Below are 19,471 nucleotides of genomic sequence, written 5' to 3' on the forward strand. Positions count from 1 at the left end.
CCCTAGGCGACGGGGTACAACTTGGCGGCGGTCCCTACGCTGTCTAAGTGCAAGGGAGTACAAACAGGGAACACGCAAGGGAATACAGTAGCCCACGGAACGCCGCGAGGAAACGGAGCGGTGAATGAGCCAGTCAGGATCAGGAAGTAGTGGAGTATACAAACGGGAGCACGGAGCAGAAGCAAGCCAGGGGCAGAGCAACGCAGGATAAACTGAACTGAAGCAAGGCAGAAGCACGGCAGAAGCAGGCTGGAGCAAGGCAGCAGTGGGGCCAGGAATCCAAGAAGAATAACAAGCAAGGAGGAAGAGAAAACGGCAGGTATAAATGGACAGGGGGCGGAGCTAACTCTGACTGACCAGGCCGCGATAGGCTCTCCCACTCCTGAGCCTGCCACCCTGATTGGTGGGAGCAGGTGTCAGTCTCAGAGGTCTGGCCTCAGGTGTCGACTGATTAATCCTGGGAGTATACCCAGACGTAGTGCCTGGCAGATCCTTTACAGGCAGGATGCGCTAAAGGGCATAAAGTACATTCTACATTTCAGTTACTATGGAGGCCATGAAGTGTGAGAAATGCAAAACTTAGTGTAGATGTTTTAAAACATTGTATACATGTCGTCATTTGATCAGTTTGGTAAGCCATAGATCACTATGTGGTGTGTGTGTGTGTGTCTTCTGCCAATGTTAGACAAAGTATTTTAAGAGATTTTACCACCTTAGAAATTTATGCCATGTCCACCTCTGGGACCGCATCCTATTGCAAAAACGGAGGTCCTCTGACCCCTGTTCTGCATGCCGAGGTGGCCACATCAAGGTGAAGGCTGAATGGAGAGGTGGTCAAGCATGTGCGCAGCTCTATGGAAGTTACGGGAGCTATAGAGTATTGTAAAAATCTTGAAACTTATCATGAATCATCCTGTCAAATAAAATGAAAATAAAAAAAGGTGCATCCATGACTTGTGTTCATTAGTATAATTAAGGAAATATAAATGGGTTTCAACCATTTGATTTCTGGTACTTAATGGGTTTAATTTAATATGTGATCACAACGAGCTAAAACTAATTGCATTCCATTACATCCAATCTCAGGAGCCTATCCAGCGATTATAAAAAATGACGCCCTTGTGCTGGTATATTAGGATGGAGCAATGCTTTAGTTTTAAAGAACTTAACTGAATTTTTGTGATAGAAGGAGTAGCAGAGTTGGCTATAATGAAACCTCACGCAGGGATAATGCAATGGTCAAACAGAACGTCCTCAAACCGAGGGGACCAGCACAGAAAACAGATGGGTGAGCAAGCAGGGAAATCGACACTTTAGAGTATCTGAAAAGCAAAGAGCAGCAAAATCTAAAAACATAAGAGGCTTCTGATGTGTGGGCTAAATGCTGTAAGCCTGCGGAGCTGCTCTGATCTGTCCAGGGCAGCCAAGTGATACGGTCTGTGCGAATAGCAGACAACTTTTCACAGACCATTATTTTATTAATTCTCTCCTTACAGTGCATTTAAAAAAGTCCTCAGACCCTTTAACTTTTTTTCAGATTTTATCATGTCCTTGTGCTAAAATAAAAGAAAAATTCAAGTTTTTCCCCATCATTCTGCACTTAATACCCTATAATGACAAAGTGAAAACAGAATGTTAGCATTTTTTACAAGTGTATTAATAATGCAAAACTAAAATTTTGCATAGACATTCAGACCCTTTGAAATGACGCTTGAAATTTATCCCTGGGGGCCTCCCATTTCTCTAGAACATCTTTGAAATGTATCTACACCTTGATTGGAGACCACCTGTGGTAAATTTATTTGATAGGTCATGATTTGGGAAGACACACCCCTGTCTATATAAGGTCTCACAGCTGACAATGCATATCAGAGCAAAAACCAAGCCATGAGGAGGAAAGAACTGCCTGTAGAGCTCAGAGACAGGATTGTGTGGAGGCACAGATCTGGAGAAGGGTACAAAAACATTTGTGCTGCACTGAAAGTTCCTAAGATCACAGTGGCCGCCATAATAATTAAATGGAAGAAGTTTGGAACAATCAGGACTCTTCCTAGATCTGGCCACCCCACCAAACTAAGTAATCGAAGGGTCACTCTGGCTGAGCTCCAAAGATCCTGTGTGCAGATGAGAGAAACTTCCAGAAGGTCAACCATCACTGCAGCACTCCACCAATCTGGGCTTTATGGCAGGAGTGGCCAGAGAGAATCCTCTCCTCAGTAAAAGACACATGAAAGCCCTGCTGCCTTACTATGCCCCTTGACACTGGGCTACATTCCCCCCACAAAGCAACAGCTAAATCTTCACACACACACACACACACACACACACACACACACACACACACACACACACACACACACAATCATTCTCAATTAATTAGAATATCAAAAAGTTTATTTATTTCAGTAATTCAATTCAAAAAGTGAAACTCCTATATTATATAGATTCATTACACACAGAGTGATCTATTTCCAGCATTTTTTCTTTTAATGTTGATGATTATGGTAACAGTTAATGAAAACCCAAAATTTAGTCTCTCAGAAAATTAGAATATTATACAAGTTAAATTTAAAAAATGATTTTTAATACCCAAATGTGGGCCGACTGAAAAGTATATACAGTATATGCACTCAATACTTGGTTGGGGCTCCTTTTGCATGACGGCTGTGTTGACTCTGGACTTTATAATGTGAAGGATGGAGTGGACAGAAGTTAATGTTTATAATAATTTTCTTTCTTTAATAAAATATAGACTATAGAGTTGTGTACATAATTGTGATGAAGCAATAGTAATAGGATTAGATAAGTATACGTGGCAAGATGGCCCCTGAACAGGGACTACGCACTAATAAAATAACAAGTCACTTCCTGGTATGAACAAACTATGAACTATGAAGACATATCTAAAGGACCAGATAAGGGTGAACCTATCCAAGGATGACACAAAGTAACAAGAGGCTTACAGTGATACGTGCTTTTATAAAAGTGTGATAACATGTACCCACCCCCAGGAGAAAGGAGATATAGAACAAATGTGTGTAATAAATAAATCAGTGACGCCTGATGCTGAGTGAGGAGCTTTGTACCAGACTCTGTGTGGTGTGATTCCTTTCGTACGAACTCAGCGTATTATCCCTGCCGGTTGAGACTGATTAGTACCCGAACATTTTGGCGCTCGACGTGGGGCCACACTCGAGGGATAAGCCGTGTCCGTGATCGACGACCCCCAGACGCCTCAACATCGAATCACCAGCCACGCTCCCAGGAAGTCTGATCAGCTTCAAATAAAACACGGTAAGGTTAAGTTCATGTTTATGAATATTGGCTCTTATCCGTGTGGGAGAGTGAGCAGGTGATAAGATACCGAGGTATTTGGAGTCGATCCCGGCCACACTCTCAGCGACAGAGAGTTAACCCGCTGTGTGGTTCCAAGAATCATAGTATAGATAGTCGCGTCTCGCCGGCATAGGTGATAAGTATAAGTGTAATAATTTAATTCGTCGCAGGGTATAGGTTGATACCATTAAGTCGACAGAGACAAATAGTCGCAGGGTATAGGTTGATACCATTAAGACGACAGGTGTAAGTGTAATAATTTAATTGGTCGCAGGGTATAGGTTGATACCATTAAGACGACAGGTGTAAGTGTAATAATTTAATTGGTCGCAGGGTATAGGTTGATACCATTAAGACGACAGGTGTAAGTGTAATAATTTAATTGGTCGCAGGGTATAGGTTGATACCATTAAGACGACAGGTGTAAGTGTAATAATTTAATTGGTCGCAGGGTATAGGTTGATACCATTAAGACGACAGAGACAGACAGTCAGTTATAATTGTGTTAAAAAAAATAAAAAAAAAATTGTGTTTTGTGTTCAGAAACATCGAGAATAAGGTTTCATTCTCAGGACGGTGTTAAATATAGAACAGTATGTTTAATGTGTTTAAAACAAAGAGACAGGCAAAGGAATGTGGTTCATTAACCGCAAAAGAGATAGTAGAAAAAAGAGAAGGCAAGAAGAATGTAGAAAATAGTAAGAAAGTTATGCACATAGGTGGCATATTTATAGATGGAAGAATGGGCTGCAGCTCTTAGGGAAAACAAGGGAAGATTAAGTGACGAAGGAAAGTTAGATGAAGCATTAGCTTGGCAAAGAACAGCCATAGCCATAACTAAAGACAAGTTTACTGAGCAAGAAATACGAGACAGAAAGGGTAAAATCATCAAATATGTGTATTACAAAGAACGTGTCCAGCCACCGCCCTATAATGGCGACGGTGGAATTCTAACTTCGTGGGAGTGTCCCAGTTGTGGTTAACAGAACCCGCCCCAAGTTGAATATTGTGTATCATGTCACTTTCCACGCCCCGATCCTCCCATATATGCCACGCCTTCGGCACCACTCCCCGCCCCAGGAGGCCATCTTGGTACACCTAAACCTGTTGTTCCGTTATATCCGGTACTCACACAAGAAGGTGGATTTTATAAGCCCCCTCCGTAGGATGTGGCCACGCCCGGCCCAACCAAATCAGTATGAAATAATCACCTTGTTAATTTTGTCATTTGTAGTGTTTTTTCTATTTACAGAAGTTCCAGTTTTAGTTCACTGATGAAACAACACGTCATCATAATATAGAGATGGTGGCCGTCAGATTGTACGGTTAAACATTAACGTAGATAATTCCTGTACAATGGTGTGATAAATGATTGCAGATACGTATGTTGTTTTGCCGGCATTGAAAGTGTTAAGATTGTGAGAAGCTGCGAGTTTGTGACCTCCCTCCCCCCTAAAGTGTGCTGTGTTTGAGAGGAGGAGGAGGGGGGCTGACTGGGTGCAGTCTGCAGGGCTGATGAGACAGAGGGATCTCAATATGCACTGCTGAGATATATATATATCAGTAATGTCTACAAACCTAAATACATTTCTTCTCTTTTGCGCAAGCGCTGTTGGTTATAAAAGTTACGATATTTATGTGTTATGATGTGATCAGATTTCATGTGTTTTGATGTTAATTCAGATGTATTAAACTACAGATACTGTGAGACACGGGGTTTTGAAAATGTATGTGCCCCCCACCGTTCCCTATTTTTATATACTGTTTATTGGTTTGCAGTAATTAATGTGATCAGAGATAATATTTTCTGTTTTATTGAATAACTAACTACAATTGTTTTGTTTTTGATTTCACACATGAGTTATGTCATTGTAAAGATCAAATGTTTGTCAGGAAAAAGTCATTTTTGTTTCAGGCTGTTGTACATTACAAGGGGTTAAATTAGTGTTATGTTGAGATGTAGTTGTGAACTCTGCTACATCACTCTCGCAGAGTCCACAAAGGGGGGAAGGGTGAAGGAACTGATCAGGTACAATTTTGGTTTATGTGTAAGAGACCATCCCCCTCCAGCAAAGTTACACAGGAGGCGAGGTGACATCACTCACACGAGTCTTTATGGATTTAGATGAGGGAGAAGGCAAAACAAAACTTAAGGGTGAAGGAACTGATCAGGTACAATTTTGGTTTATGTGTAAGAGACCATCCCCCTCCAGCAAAGTTACACAGGAGGCGAGGTGACATCACTCACACGAGTCTTTATGGATTTAGATGAGGGAGAAGGCAAAACAAAACTTGTCTGGACATTGTTAATTTGATGTAAAGTTTTTGGGAATGTTTTATTTTTATTTGTTTTTGTATTAATCAAGTATTTGCAGAACCTGATAAAAGTGAGATTCTCAAAGTATTCTGGATTATCAGCTGAATGAGGAGGAGTTGTGTTTGGTAGCGGCTTGTGACACCAATCCATGGAGTACCTCTACGCAAGCATATACTTTGTACTGTACTGAACAAAATGGACATGACACTGCGGTTCTCACACAAAGTCATGGACCACAGCAGAGCCCGATAGTATATTATTCAGCTAGACTAGACCCTGTGGCCCGAGGTTCCCCATCATGTGTGAGAGCTATCATTGCTGTAAATTCAATGTTAAACAAGGCCTCAGATTTGGTCCTGGCATTTCCACCACATGATATATATATTACTGCTATTCTAACTCAAGTACAACCTAAGCATTTGTCCACTGCAAGACATTTGAGATTAACCTGTGCGCTTCTTCTCCCTGAGCAGGTTACTTTACACCGCTGTACTACATTGAACCCAGCTACCTTACTGCCTTTGGAGCAAGGGGGGAGAAGACGTAGGTAAAGTATGGTCACAATTTTTGTCTGAAACTGATGAACATGATTGTATGGCCCTTATGGCCCAGGAAACAGTGGGCTTCGCACATGTAAAAGATACCCCACTCCAAAACCCAGACCTAAATACTCTTTGTGGATGGTTCAAGGTATTTTGTAGAAGGATCTTTTCTTACAGGATATGCAGTAACCACCGAAGATGTAGTCCTAGAAGCAGCCTCCTTACCAGCGTCCCGCTCGGCACAAGAAGCGGAGCTTAAGGCCCTGGCAGCAGCATGCCAACATGCAGAAGGAAAGACAGCAAATATATACACTGACTCTCGATATGCATTTGGGATTGCACACGATTATGGCCCCATATGATGTTACCCACAGAAGTAGCAGTAGTAAAGATAAAAGCTCACACTAAGGTGAGTTCACCAGAGACAAAAGGAAATGCCCTGGCAGACGAAGCGGCAAAGCAAGCAGCACAGAAGCTACCCGTGTTAGCAGCCGTATGTCAGATAAAAGATCCAGAGGAAACAAGACCAGCTGTAAGCCCGGAACTACGGCAAAAAACTTCAAGGACAAGCAACAAAAGAAGAAAAAGACAAGTGGACGGCCCAAGGAGCAACGCTACGAAAAGATGGCCTCTGGCAATGCCAGAATAAACTGTGCCTGCCTAAGACAATGTTCCCAATGATGGCCCAGATAACACATGGAGAGACACACCAATAAAAAACGGCAATGATGGACTTGGTAAACAAGGTGTGGTATGCCCCAGGGTTTAGTGTGATGGCCAGCAGTTTTACACAAGGATGCATGATCTGTGCAACACATAATATTGGAAGAACTGTAAAAGTACCACAGAAGCACACACCCAGACCTATATATCCGTTCCAGAGACTGCAGATAGACTATATTCAACTACCCAAAGTTGGTACCTAGGAGTATGTGCTTGTTTGTATTGATCTCTTTTCAGGATGGCCAGAAGCTTTTCCAGTAACCAAAGCTACAGCCGTAGCCACAGCAAAGAAACTGATCAACGAGGTGGTGTGCAGATATGGAGTTCCAGAGGTGATCGAGAGCGACAGAGGAACTCATTTTACGGGTGAAATCATGAACCATGTGTTGTCAGCTCTAGGCATAAGTCAAGCCCTACATACACCATACCATCCACAAAGCAGTGGGAAGGTTGAGAGACTAAATGGGACTCTCAAATTGAAAATCCAAAAAGCAATGGTAGAAAACGGGAAACCATGGACCGAGTGTCTACCATTAGCCTTGTTCTCAGTAAGATACACGCCCACAAAAAGAACAGGTCTCAGCCCATATGAGATCTTATTTGGGTCGGCTCCCAGATTAGGATGTTATTTTCCACAGGTGCTCCAAATGCAGTATGGTAGACTAACAGATTATGTATCAACGCTTGACAAACAATTGACCAAGGTGCATGCACAAGTCTTTGCTTCCATTCCAGGTCCTGATTCAGTTGACGTATAAGCTAGAACCAGCAGATTGGGTCGTTGTTAAAAGACACGTGAGGAAAAGTCTAGACCCAAGATTTGATGGTCCTTTTCAAGTCCTACTCGTTACAAGCACCTCAGTGAAGCTCGAAGGAAAGAAATTGAAGGACTTTTACCAACTCCATCCATGAAAACAACCACCCTTTATCGAGACTATTGTTCTGAAGATGAATAGATAGTGTAGGGTGTGCACCGACTCTTTAAGTCCAGCTACAAAGGGGGGTCTCCTAATAGGGGAGGCTCGTCTCAAACTGGTGAAAAAATCCTTTTACTCCCCTTTCCCAGAGCACGGACACACTTAGGTTAAGAAATGAAGAAAATAATGATAAAAGGGGGGACTGTGAAGGATGGAGTGGACAGAAGTTAATGTTTATAATAATTTTCTTTCTTTAATAAAATATAGACTATAGAGTTGTGTACATAATTGTGATGAAGCAATAGTAATAGGATTAGATAAGTATACGTGGCAAGATGGCCCCTGAACAGGGACTACGCACTAATAAAATAACAAGTCACTTCCTGGTATGAACAAACTATGAACTATGAAGACATATCTAAAGGACCAGATAAGGGTGAACCTATCCAAGGATGACACAAAGTAACAAGAGGCTTACAGTGATACGTGCTTTTATAAAAGTGTGATAACATGTACCCACCCCCAGGAGAAAGGAGATATAGAACAAATGTGTGTAATAAATAAATCAGTGACGCCTGATGCTGAGTGAGGAGCTTTGTACCAGACTCTGTGTGGTGTGATTCCTTTCGTACGAACTCAGCGTATTATCCCTGCCGGTTGAGACTGATTAGTACCCGAACAATAACACAGTGGACCAACACTGTTGCTCAGTGGTCCAAAGTCCTGTTTTCAGAGGAAAGTAAATCTTGCATTTCATATGGAAATCAAGGTCCCAGAGTCTGGAGAAAGAGTGGAGAGGCGTCAATCCAAGTTGCTTGCGGTCCAGTGTGAAGTTTCCACAGTCCGTGATGGTTTGGGGGGCCATGTCATCTTCTGGTGTTGGGTCACTGTGTTATATCAAGTCCGGAGTCAGCGCAGCCGTCTACCAGGAAATTTTCGAGCACTTCTTGCTTCCCTCTGCTGACAAGTTTTATGGAGATGCCGATTTCATTTTCCAGCAGGACTTGGCACCTGCTCACACTGCCAAAAGTACCAATACCTGGTTTATTAACCACAGTATCAATGTGCTTGATTGGCCAGAAAACTCGCCTGACCTAAATCTCATAGAGAATCTATGGGGTCTTGTCAAGAGGAAGAGGAGAGACACCAGACCCAACAATGCAGACGAGCTGAAGGCCGCTATCAAAGCAACCTGGGCTTCCATAACACCTCAGCAGTGCCACAGGCTGATCTCCTCCATGCCGCGCCGCAGTGATGCAGTAATTCATGCAAAAAGAGCCGCGACCAAGTAGTGAGTGCATAGACTGTACATACTATTAAGTAGGCCTACATCTCCGTATTAAAAATAATTTTTGAAATTGGGCTTATTTAATATTCAAATTTTCTGAGACTAAATTTTTGGTTTTCATTAACGGTTACCCATAATCATCAACATTAAAAGAAAAAAATGCTGGAAATAGATCACTCTGTGTGTAATAAATCTATAATATATGAGTTTCACTTTTTGAATTTAATTACAGAAATAAATTAACTTTTTGATGATCGTTTAATTCATTCAGAAGGACTAGTATTTTTTTAAGATTTTTCGACATTGTATCTTTTCGATTACATTATCTAAAACTGATAAAATAAAAACATTTTTATTTTAAACATCAAATTGCCCACAAACTATTGAGATGATCATGTATCATTTCATCAACACAGAACAAATTTCAGAAGAAAGTGTGTGCAGCAGACACTTGCTTCCCCGAAGCCCACCCTATAGCATTCTCATACTTATTTTATAATCTAATGCCTGGTCATCTGTGTCTGGGCAGCTGGCTGCCACTCAAGAATGGCATATGTTCCTCAGCAGAAAAAACCCCCCAGAACATTTGGCGAGATTCTTGCATTAGAGTGTTTCCTTCCCTAGGACGAACTTTCAAACAGTTTTCTGGAGAAAGTTATAGTTATTCCTGCTTCCTCCAGTATGTGATTTCCAAACATTTTTGTCGTGGGCCACAAACAGGCATCTGCATTAGAAATACTCCCTCTGCTGGATCCACTGCTGTCCAACACTTTCTAATGCAAATACTAACGTGGCTCATGACAACTCTTCCTGGTTTTACTAGCACATGACTACCAAGGAGAGGCAATCCTGAATATTTTAGCTAAGAGGAACCCCAACTAAACAAGGCTGTGTAGGTTGGGAGAATAACTTCATTCACAAAACCTTATCTGAGCTTTGCTTGAAGTTTTACTTTCAAACAACGATGTCTGAAGTTAAAAAGAATCAAAGTCAAGAATTGTAGTTCCCATGTAAAAAAGTATTTCACTTTTAGGCGCACGTTTCCTCCTTTCACAAGGCGGAATGCTTGGTTAAGTATGAGGACGAGCGATCGTTACACAGATCACTCGTCCCCATGCATTTCTATCATGTCGGCAGCACATCTCCTTGTTGACACGGGGGGAGATGTGCTGCCGACAATGAGATTTATTGCTGCATTAACTAGCAGATCAGCCCATGAACAAGCGTTCGCTCGTTCATCGGCTGATCGTTGGTTTACACAGGGCAATGTGTTCATCTGAACGCTCATTTGCCCGATAATTGGCCCGTGTAAAAGAGCCTTGACTCAGTTCACACAATGCTATTTACTATGTATGCCTTATTTTATTTCCTGCAATAGAAATGCTGTTCTGTTTTCAGCTACTTAGGAACGGTCTTTACAGAATTCACCTACCAGCCCTGGGGTTGTGTTAGGGTTGTGTGTTTGCCGTCATTCTTCATCCAGATGAACTGTGCCAGTCGATCTAAGCCTTGGATGTGAACACTGGACCTTTGCTGAACCTGCTGACAGCTCGAATCACAGAGATCAGCCAACTGCTAGGCATTGCTCTGCCAATAACCGAGATTCAGTAGCCACAGCTTTGGCACACCAGCTGTACTGACAAATTCAATGCTCAAAGACAACTATAGGATTTTGTGACAAAGAAAATAAAAACCTGCAAAATTCTACTAAACAAAAAGGTAAAGGGGGAAATTGGCACTAGAAGTTTTATTTTTTCAGGTAAGGTTTTTATTGCTACATTTTTTTTTTCTTTTGGGCCTCATGCCCATTGCTGTGTTTTGCATTTGTGTTGTATGGGTCTGTAATAGGGCACCTATAGCTTTCTTTAGACCCATACTATACCTCAATGTGCTTCCAATTTTATCATTCTGAATACTCCAATGCATGCTGTATGACCGAGTGCTTACGGGTCTGTAATAAAGACCTGTAGGGACTATACGCACCCATGTTCAGGGTCCACACAAAATATGTGTAAGTTGACTTTGAATATAGTTAGACAGGATTGTAAATGTAAGTAACAAATGCGACGAGTACACTCATTTATATACTGGATGGTCATTCATCTAGCCCAAAGATTAAAAACAACATGCTTGATTCTGCATTGCTGTTCTATGTGGCCCAGTCACCATACACAATGGGTCGGACCCCTTTTTGTTTATTCTATAATAATCTGATGACCCTACTTTGGCAGTACAGCACATTATTCTCTCTTGCAAGGCTGAAGCTAGGTAGCCTATGAGCCTAGAAATTGTTTTACTGTGCACCTAAGTCTTTTTCTCTTCATTACTATGATAGACCTTGGGGCTAGGCCAATAAAAAGGAACAAATTGGCTTCTGGAGGGTAACGGGCCACTAGAGCATACAGCATTTCATACTAATCTACTTGTCCTGCCGTTTTCTGCATATCGTGGCAAAAAAAGTGAACTTATACCAGTGTAAGTTTCCAAAATGTCCTCTCAACCCTGGAATATTAAATAGACTTTACCCAAAGCATGCTAACATGGTTATACAGGGCACAGCGATTGCATCTGCCTATTGTCGAATGAGAAATTGTGTATATTGGCATAGGCTTGCCTAGCGTAGAATAAGCAACGAAATGTGAAGCAGACTTCTTTTCACAAATACGCAGAATTTGCTTTCAATTAAGTATCCCATGAAGCCATATACAGACTTTAATGAAATATATTCCTTTAAGCAAAACTTATTATTCAAAAGAATACACTGTGCTCAGTGCCATTAAATAGATTCCTGCCAATGCGTCTTCCATAAGCTCCCACACAGTCCTTCAAACAGAATCTGAAGGTTACCATAACTACATTTTCTATTATATACAAAAAGAAAAAAAAACAAATGACAGGTTCAATAGAGTGAGCGAAAATCACATTGCAACAGTTCATTGAACACGTTACTCTGCACCTAGAATCATAAGCACCAATTCCTCAAAATATTACCTTGTATTAAATCAACGTCTTGCAAAAATCTATCGTTTCTATTAGGCCCCTTCCCATAAACACAGACGACAGAGGGAAACTGATGCCAGAACTGATCCAATACGTTCCTATGGGATCGTTCCTGGCATCCGTTCTTACGCTGAATGTCTACCTTCGCCGGACAGGATGACGTTGCATGCCGCGTTCTTCTGTCCACCGGACTGATGCACATAGTGAACAAAATGTCATTAGTGGTGTCCAGCTCAGGCTAAAAACAACGGGCCGGACGCATCTGACATATGTGAACCCAGCCTTCGTTTTTGGAGCACACTTTCTTCTATTTTGTACAGAACGCTGTTTACTGATGTTAAAAGGGCTTTAACTTTAAAATAAGAAAAATTCTGGACTGTATGAATGATACTAAAGGATACAAAAAGTCTAAAACAGTGGCAATAAAACTGAATATAAAAAAATTAATCAGATGGAGAAAGAAAAGGTTGCAAGCAATAGTCTAGTGAGGATCAAGATGTAGGAGTCCTTATTATACTATATACAGACGTTGGCGCACCAGGCTCTGACCTACAACATGACTTATGTGATGCATTAAACAGGTAGAACATATAACACATAACACATAACCAGAATATGGTCAGTCTTGACAGAAGACTAAACCTAAAAAGATGGTCAGAAAAAGACCTATGAAGTAGCGTAACCAGATACGAATCAAAGTGTAAAGCATGAATTTGCCGAATAGGAATTCTAGATTTAGGGGAAGATCATAATATCATAATAAATATAACAAATTAATTGAGGAATGTGTGGTTGACAACCCAACTTCGAATTGAAGTTTATATGGCTTGTAGATGAGAGCCTTTAACATGAGATTTTTAAGATAGGGACATGACACTGAGGCTTTAGGCGGGATTCACACGACCGGGTCCCGCCCGGCAATTTTTCCCGGCCGGTTTGCATTATTTTTGCATCCGTTCCGGGCCGGGCAGATCTGGACAGTGACATCAGCGGCAACTCCTGAAGGGGAATCCCCATGTGTTCGGGGATTCCGCTTCAGGAGTTTCCCCTTATGTCACTGCCCAGATATGGACAGAGACATCAAGCGGCTCTATCCATGAGCGGAATCCCCGAACACACGGGGATTCCGCTCCTTCAGGGAGCTAAAATGGAGCTAGCACATAGCAGAGCGGGGAGATACCTCCCTGCTCTGCTATAGTGGCGTCGCTACAGTAGTAGCAGCCGCAGCAGCTGCTAGCGGCGCCATGGAAGGTGTCGCCGGGCCAGGGCGCTTTTAAAACAAGCAGGGGAAGGGAGCCAGCGCAGCGCTCCCTTCCACCTGCTGTACACCCCGGCCCTGCCACACAGTGTACAGCCATTCGTCTGAATGGCATAAACTCCTCCTCCTCACATGCACTCCTCGCTGTGAGGAGGAGGAGATAGAGCGCAAGCCACGGAAAATCCGGCCATCACTCGGGACACATTTCGGTGATGGCCGTGTATTACCCGGCCCCATAGACTTCTATGGGAGCCGGGCGGCCGGGTACCCGGCCGAAAATAGAGCATGTCCTACTTTTTGACGGCCGGTTTTCCCGGCCGTCAAAAAATCGGTTGTGTGAATAGCCCCATTAGGGGTCTATTATTCCTAATGCAGCTGGGTGCCGGACGATTTATGAACGCCGTGTGAATGAGGCCTTATTCACACAAACGTATTTCTCGTCTGTGTGCTGTCCGTTTTAAAGAGGCTCTGTCACCAGATTATAAGTGCCGTATCTCCTACATAATGTGATCGGCGCTGTAATGTAGATAACAGTGGTTTTTATTTTGAAAAACAATTATTTTTGAGCAAGTTATGAACAATTTTAGATTTATGCTAATTCGTTTCTTAATAGACAAGTGGGCGTGTTTTTACTTTTTACCAACTGGGCGTTGTACAGAGGAGTGTATGACGCTTACCAATCAGTGACCAATCAGCGTCATACACTCCTCATTGTTACAGCGTGATTGTGCTGTGGATCATGATGGGCTGGAACAATGAGAAGTGTATGACGCGGATTGGTCACTGATTGGTCAGCCTCATACACTTCTCTGTACAACGCCCAGTTGGTAAAAAGTAAAAACACGCCCAGTTGTGTATTAAGAAAGTAATTAGCATAAATCTAAAATTGTTGATAACTTGCTCAAAAATGATCGCTTTTCCAAAAAAAAACAAAACACTGTTGTTATCTACATTACAGCGCCGATCACATTATGTAGGAGAAAGGACACTTATAATCTGGTGACAGAGCCTCTTTAATAGCATAGTCCTAATTTCTGTGATAGTATCCATCCATCTTGTTGCTAGGCATTCTCTGACTGTTCTTTTCAGTGCGAACACAATTTAAATGTATTGGATTTTTATTTTTCCTCTCTGTAATACTATATCTACAAAAAGGAAACCATTTCAGATTGAAGATTGGCTTGTACAGTTATCACTCACTCTAGATTATGTTCTGGGTCATTGTTGCAGCACAAAATGTTCATTGGATCCACACAAAGTGATTCATGCTTATTAATGTAGACCTTCTCTCCAGATTTCGTATCTAATACACATTGCTGTAAGATTCTCTCTATTCTTTTTATTCTAATGTAGTCACATCTCATCTGTCTGAGTCATCACCATTGAACTTATGCAACCCACCCAGTAATTGTGAGTTTTTGGGGTGACAAGGTTATAGGCAATCTTAAGTAAACAACATCCTGCAACTATGAGCCAAAGCGTCTGGGATGAGTCAATAAAGTAATCTGTAAAACAACACTTGGCAACATTGTGCGCCAGCTGGTTTTGATAGTACCGGGACCATGTTTGCATAGGATGGGTTGCCTGTTTATCTAAGAGCAGATAATGAAATGATCTTGAAGGGACTATGTGCAGTGTAGTCCCAAAATTAAAAAAAATAAATAAGAAGAAGAATTGGTGACAGGACAGTACAATTTTTAAAGAGGCTCTGTCCCCACATTATAAGTGCCCTATCTCCTACATAATCTGATCGGCACTGTAATGTAGATAACAGCAGTGGTTTTTTATTTTGAAAAACAATCATTTTTGACTAAGTTATAAACAATTTTAGATTTATGCGAATTCGTTTCTTAATGGACAACTGGGCGTGATTTTACTTTTTGCCAAATGGGTGTTGTACAGAGGAGTGTATGACGCTGACCAATCAGTGACCAATCAGCGTCATACAATTCCCATTGTTCCAGCCCAGCTGCTTTCACTGCACAATTACACTGGAACAATGAGAACTGTATGAGCATAAATCTAAAATTGCTCATAACTTGCTCAATATAAAAACCACTTATCTACATTACAGCGCAGATCAGATTATGTAGGAGATAGGGCATTTATAATCTAGTGACAGAGCCTCTTTAACTACAAAGTTAGATTGTAGGTAGTCGAATCTGATGTCATTCTACTACTTGCACAAAAGCCATAGCCATCTCAAGTAGACAGAAGCCACAACATTCACTCAGCTCTATGATGACCATCTAGGAGTCCTCTTTGTTACATATGCATGTGTTGTGTGAGGTTTAGGTGCTTCACCCTGGCATTTACGATCTCTTGGACATGGAGTGGTTTTGATCAAACTATTAGGGTATGTTCACATGCAAACTCAAAAACGTCTGAAAATAAATGTTTACATTATTTTCAGAAGTTTTTTAAGCCACTCGCGATTTTCGCAGCGTTTTTTTACGGCCGTTTTTTGGAGCTGTTTTCTATAGTCTATGAAAAACGGCTCCAAAAAGGTCCCAAGAAGTGTCCAGCACTTCTTTTTCGCGGCCGTTTTGAAAAACAGCCGCGTAAAAAAAACGGCTTGTCGGAACAGAACGCCGTTTTTCCCATTGAAATCAATGGGCAGATGTTTGAAGGCGTCCGATTTTTCGGCAGTTTTTCGGGCGTTTATGGCCCGAAAAACGGCCGAAAATAGGCCACGTGAACATAGCCTTACTTTGGTTGTAGCCAAAGAGGAGCAAAACCCCATCTAAGACAGAGTAAAACAGGGATGGAGGATATTCAGGAGGATCCCCCCCCCCCCCCTAGAGATTATGTGGGCAGGCCATAGATTAATGCAAATTGATCTTTTTCTACATGAAAGAGAGCCAGTATCTTGAAACTCACATCGGTCCCTAAACATTGGGTGTTGTCTTGGCTCAGTCATAGTTGTCAGTGAAACAAGGAAGAAAGTAAAACCTGAAGATGATGAAAAGTTATCACTCCTTTACTTGAAGCATCTTTTCAAAGGGGTTTTCTCACCATACAAATAGAATATCCCAGTAACAATCTATCACTTTCTCATCAGACCAATGTGGGCCGCTGGTTGATCGGCGCTTGTTTGCTCCTTTCACAAGGAGCTAGTACGGGGACGAGCGCTCGTTACTACGATCACTCGTCCCCATTCATTTCTATCTTGTTGGCAGCACATCTCACTGGCAATGATAATATTTAAGGCACTTATAATGATCAGCTTGTTCATCAGCTGATCGTTGCCCTGTTCTGTGGACGCTCGTTTGCCTGATAATTGGCCGGTGTAAAAGGCCCCATTTGAATGAAGGAACTACAGTACTAGTTAGGCTACATTCAAATGAGCGTTTGCAACCTTGGACATGAAAAACTGCAGTTTTTCACGTGCGAAGTGCACCTGTGCGTTATCACGGACCCCCATAGACTACAATCTATGGAGGGATGCGTGAAAACCCAAGAAAATAGGACATGTCCTATTTTTCCACGGACCCTTCACACGCTTCATTGAAACAACGGCCGTGTGAATGGCCCCATTGAAATACATGTGTCCGTGTGACGGCCGTTGTTTTAAGCGCTGCAGCCTCTTCACAATTTTTCCCTGCACAGCGATGCTCCTGGTCACCAGATTTGGAGCTGTGCATGGTCGGTAGCTCAGCTGTACTGTACAAGTGAAATGACAAAAGGGATCAAGGTCTGTTCTTTTTCAGGATCGGCAGAGGTCAGATCACCTGGATGTACAAATAGGTTATAATGTAAGAACATATCCTAGTGTTTTATACCAAAACATTACAAAATGGCAATACTTCTTTAATAAAATAGACAAAAATCACGAGCCATTATTTTATTTCTCTTTAAGCCAAATATTAAACATAAGCAGAAAGTACAATTTTCTCCCTATAAACAGGTGCAGCACTGTTTGTGCTACAGGCTAAATGTTAAGACCTTGACTAGAACAAAGCAAGGAAAAGCCTAGAATTAAATGTAAGGAAGGAACTAAAGATCTGCTTCCTGCAATGAACACGTTTTGTTCCCAACTTCCTAATTCAAAGAAAGCCGATAATGTATCTTTTGCAAATTTAGAAAATAGAAATCTCAATCTAAAAAAGGAAAAAATAAAAAACAATAAAAGGCCCTATTCACACGACAGGGAAATTCAGCCATGTGGTGGCCGTTTATTTAACGGCAGTCACATAACCGCAGTAAGAACAATAGACCCCAAATGGGCCTATTCACACGGCCGATTTTTTGACGGCCCGTTAAACCAGGCCGACAAAAAATGGAACATGCCCTATTTTGGGCCGTTCTCCCACTCACACGGCTCCGTCAGAAGTCTAAGGGGTCGTGTAAAGCACAGCTGTCACTTGGATGTGATCTGAGTGACGGCCATGCTTTCTGCCACTCGCTTGCTCTCTTCTCCTCCTCACAGTGCACGTGAGGAGATTTTTTTTGCTCCCTGTAGGAGAGGAATCCCTAATCCCCGGCCACAGCGTTGCCGAAGATGTGGCCAGGGATTCGGCTCCAGGAGAAGTCCCTGACGTCACTGTCCTTATATGGACAGTGACGTCAGGGACTTCTCTTGGAGCAGGTTGCTAAAGTGGTGCTATCTACAGGAAGGGGTGTGCCATCTACAGGGGTGCTATGTACAAGGGGGCTGTGTGGCACTACGTACAGGGGGGCTGTGTGGCACTACCTACAGGTGGGCTGTGTGGCACTACTTACAGGGGGGCTGTGTGGCACTACCTACAGGGGGGCTGTGTGGCACTACCTACAGGGGGGCTGTGTGGCACTACTTACAGGGGGGCTGTGTGTCACTACCTACAGGGGGCAGTGTGTGGCATTATCTACAGATGGAAGTGTGTGGCAAAAAAAGTGACCAATTAAATTCATCTGTTTTTAAAACGGACAGGGAAAAAAACTGATGCAAAACAGTTCAAAATCGACCAATGAAAACGAAACCAAAACAGACGTTTTTAATCAGCCGACACTCGGACCCTGTCGTGTATAGCAGAAAAAATAGGATTCAGTTAACTTCAAAAACATGGACACCATTTTCTGAACGATTTACAATGAACAAAACGAATGATCAACCAAAGGTGAAGCAGCAATTCTAATCAATTAAAACAGGGTGAGAATTGCTACTACAGAATTGCCATATTGCAAACAAGAGGTCTGCTACCCATACATAGATGATCCGAACAGAATATTTAAATTAAAAAAGTGTATACTGTATTTACAATATTTTATTCCCAGATTGAATATAATAACTTTGTATAACCCATGCTGGTAAAGCCTGTAATGCATGTTTGGTACTTTGAACCTCCAGGCACATTAAACTCTCATGTCACTCACATGTCAGTAGCGGTATGTATAAGTGAACCTTTACTTCAACCTATTTCTAGCTGTGGTGATATAATTATTCCCATCAACAAGATAAAAAATGAAAGTCTGGCTATTTTAGGACAGCTCTCCTGCCAGAATTGATTGGACAGCATCAGACTGTGTGGGGACACGCCCCTTTGACAAGGGTTTTACTTTGGAAAACAAAAAATAGGCATGGGGAAAAGAGGAATGGGATCGGCGCTCCTCTAAGTTAATAACATCGGGGTATAGTTAAAATGAACTTTATGGGAAAAAGGACTCCTTTTGGGCACTCCTGTGTTCAAAATGATCCAGTGTGTTTTTTTTGGACAGGTGGGTGGAAAAAGGTTTGTAATTCACGAGAAGGAAACTTTGTTTAAAAAGGTTCTGTATTTTCTATTCAGGAATGCAACGCGTTTCGACCTTGATAAAGACCCTTTTAGGGTTAAAACGTTGCAAGTTTGTTATGCTTGGTGAATAAATACCAATATTTTTTCACTACTGGAGTGCTGCAGCTCTTCTCATTTTTACATTGCATAAGTGGTTTCCCTGGGACCGGGGAGGTTCTTGCTGCATGCACCACCCAATATTGGGGAAATTGTTCCTTCCTTTGTTCGTATGCTGGTTGTGCTGCGGATATCTTCAAATATATGTGTACATGAGGGATAACACTATTTTCGGCCATTATATGACTTGTATTGGCATTTTGTTTAGGAGTTTTTCCCTCTG

The 19,471-nt window shown here is 42.0% G+C and overlaps 1 protein-coding gene across 2 annotated transcripts in view; it reads right to left on the minus strand.

The window, feature by feature from the left end:
- Window positions 1-19,471, minus strand: part of MRTFB (myocardin related transcription factor B) — a 326,233-nt gene that overhangs the window by 167,919 nt on the left and 138,843 nt on the right. The window lies entirely within an intron of this gene.

This window comes from Rhinoderma darwinii, chromosome 6, assembly GCF_050947455.1.
Source record: "Rhinoderma darwinii isolate aRhiDar2 chromosome 6, aRhiDar2.hap1, whole genome shotgun sequence".
NCBI lineage: Eukaryota > Metazoa > Chordata > Amphibia > Anura > Rhinodermatidae > Rhinoderma > Rhinoderma darwinii.